The sequence below is a fragment of the Capsicum annuum genome, chromosome 1, assembly GCF_002878395.1.
Source record: "Capsicum annuum cultivar UCD-10X-F1 chromosome 1, UCD10Xv1.1, whole genome shotgun sequence".
NCBI lineage: Eukaryota > Viridiplantae > Streptophyta > Magnoliopsida > Solanales > Solanaceae > Capsicum > Capsicum annuum.
This window is the reverse complement of record NC_061111.1, coordinates 26,023,857-26,026,616: the sequence shown is the minus strand read 5'-3', so window position 1 is coordinate 26,026,616 and position 2,760 is coordinate 26,023,857. Positions and strand designations below refer to the sequence as shown.

The 2,760-nt window shown below is 30.3% G+C and overlaps 1 long non-coding RNA gene across 1 annotated transcript; it reads left to right on the top strand.

Annotated features, from left to right (window-relative positions):
* The first annotated feature begins 518 nt into the window (after positions 1-518).
* LOC124896067 lies at positions 519-2,380 on the top strand. The gene is made up of 2 exons (XR_007052485.1): positions 519-971; positions 1,929-2,380. It is a non-coding gene; the product is annotated as an uncharacterized LOC124896067 (long non-coding RNA).
* Positions 2,381-2,760: the final 380 nt, after the last annotated feature.

The following is a 2,760-nucleotide window of genomic DNA, read 5'->3' as shown; positions in this document are numbered from 1 at the left end:
TGGCAGATGACATGCCACACGTGGCAACTGATGTGGCAACTGACATGGGAGAGTGTGTTACACTCTCCAAAAAAGTGTTTAAAATGTAATTTAAATGTTTAAAATGTAGTTTTTTCGTGGTTTCAGAGGTATATAATTAGAAGTGTCCAACTTACAAAATTGACATAGTACGGGGTTCAATAGAGCATTTTGCCAATAAAAAATACGGAAATCAATGACAGTAATTGAGAAAGATGTTGTTACATTGCTCGTAGCATATGGTTGAAATCTCCACACAAAGATTTAAGTAAAGAAGAAAAAAGGTGAAAACTGAAAGGGCAAGCTTGCAAGACGTTGTCCTTTTCATTATATAAAACAAGATAGGACTGTGATGGTTAAATTTAGGGAATGACTTGAAAGAGGTTCAATAGTAAAGTTCAATATCGGTAGTATTTTCAGGACAAGGAACTTTTTTTAAAGAGCTTGCAAATCTCAAACGGAATTTTTCATATGATGTATGTGGTTTTTTGTCACTTCCATTATTTTTTTCTTCTTACTTTTGTTTATAGGAGTGTACTTCATTTTTATCTAATAAATTTATTTTATATTTTTACAACATATTGAGCATGCCTTTTGTTGGATTAGGGGTCATGGATTGCCTACGTAGACCAATCGAGTCTCGACCCGACCTGATCCATTTCGAATTTTGATTATTTGATAAAAAGGGGATAAAATTGGATATTTGAATTTTGGAGAAACAGTAACAAAAATTGTTCCACTTCCCTTTATATTCCAAAATTGATTCTTCTTGTTCAGTGTGTGAAATAGAGGAATGAAAATCAGAAAAAATAGAAAAAGAAAAGAGGTGAACAATTTCAACATTAACAAAACATCAAAGGCATTTAAGTTTGTGAATCAATATTCTGTTTCCTAGAGAGACGTAGATTGACTTGGGAACAATTGTGTCAGTAGCAAATTCAACCAACATTAAGGTACACACTTTTTTACTAAGAATTTGCTCTCAATGGCATCAGAGCCAGGTTCCATCTCTGAATAGTAATTTCTTGATATAAATCACTGATTTTTCTTTATAAATTTTTCCAGTAAGTGTGAAAATTCTTGAAATTATTTATTAAGAGTTCAGTACATACCTGTAAGAGAACAAATAAGTTCAGAACGAGATCGAAAAATTTGAACCCGACGTAAATTGGAGTATCAATTCGCGATTTGTGATAAGTCGTACCATACGTGCGCTTTGGATTTGATATTATTTTCGTTTCCTCATAGATCTGTGAAAGAAATTTGGTTTTAAGAAAAAAAAAATTAATAAGAAAAGTTGAAGAAAATGTAGATCTATGCATTTTTTTTCTCTGGAATGTTATTTCATAGAGAAAGATGAAGATGTGTGCATTTTTTTAATTTCTGAAATATTGTTTCGCAGAGAAAGAGGAAGTCCTATGCATTTTTTTTCTGGAATATTATTTAATAAAGAAGATGAACATCTGTGCACCTTTTTTTCTCTCTCTTCTTTGTCGAATATAATAAATAAAGGGAGAAATCTTAATTTCTTTTACTTTTGGTTGTCGTATAAGGTAAATTTTTCTAGAAAACAGTGCCTAAAAATTGGTGCAATTAAGGTTAGCACTATATTTTATATTTCCACTAATAGTTTCATTACTATTCATTTTATTTATTTAAGAACAGGTGTTTGGAATAATTAAATAAACTTATTCTAATTTTAGTGGAAATGAATAATTTTTTTTATTTATGTCATCTTTTGTCATTATTCATTAAAATGGATTAAGTAAATAAGTATGAATTAGATTAGATGTTATTTTTTCCTTAATTAGTTCATAATTTTATTTTAACAAATTTTGCCTTCTACAATTGTCATAAGTTGTCACATTGAGTGTTAAATTATTCTAATTGTTTCTTGGTTCCTATTTCAGAAATGACTGAACGAGGATAAACTCTAATCACTCCAAGTGAGAGTTTTGGATGTCGAGCAAAGAGACAAAGTGGAAGAGCACGTCGTCGAAGGGCATGTTTTTGAGGTTGTGAGATCATACGAAATGGTGTCCCCAGGACGAAACAAAATCTGTTACGAAACGAAAGAGCTATGCGAAGGGAAAGAGTGAAGAAACTGAAAGAATTCAATTTTTTTTAAGATGACCCCTAACATTACTGTTGCTAGTTTTATTCATTTGTTTGAATTAAAATGTGTAGAACTAGAAAACTAAGTAGCAATCTCGGATTAAAAAGCATTAGTTATTTTAGCAAATTCTCTCCGAGATCTTTGGGGCGCGAGATTAATTGATGTTTACCACGAAATGTGGCTTAGCGAGCCTTTTTAGGTGTATATAAGTCGTTTTAAATATTTGTGGAATGACTTTTCTCTTTAGATTGACTTGTAACATGAAGTTATTTATTAACTTTAAATTATATATATATATATATTTTAAAACAACTTAATTGAAAGTTATCATTTTAATATTTATTAAGAAATTAATTTCTAATTTTGGTCAAATGTTTAGTTCGTAGAAGATGATGGATTCTTAAGTGTCTTTTCGATTATACACTAAACATGAAACCTTTATGTGAAATGATTTGTTTGAATATGTAACTTGCATGCATAATTGATAAAATACTTGCGTGATTGTCTCTTAATAATAGACATGACATCAAAAAGCATAATTGTTGACTTGAACAAAGGAGAAAAACTAAATGGAGACAACTACGACGTTTGAAGTCGTAAAACGTGGTATGTATTGGAAGAGCAAA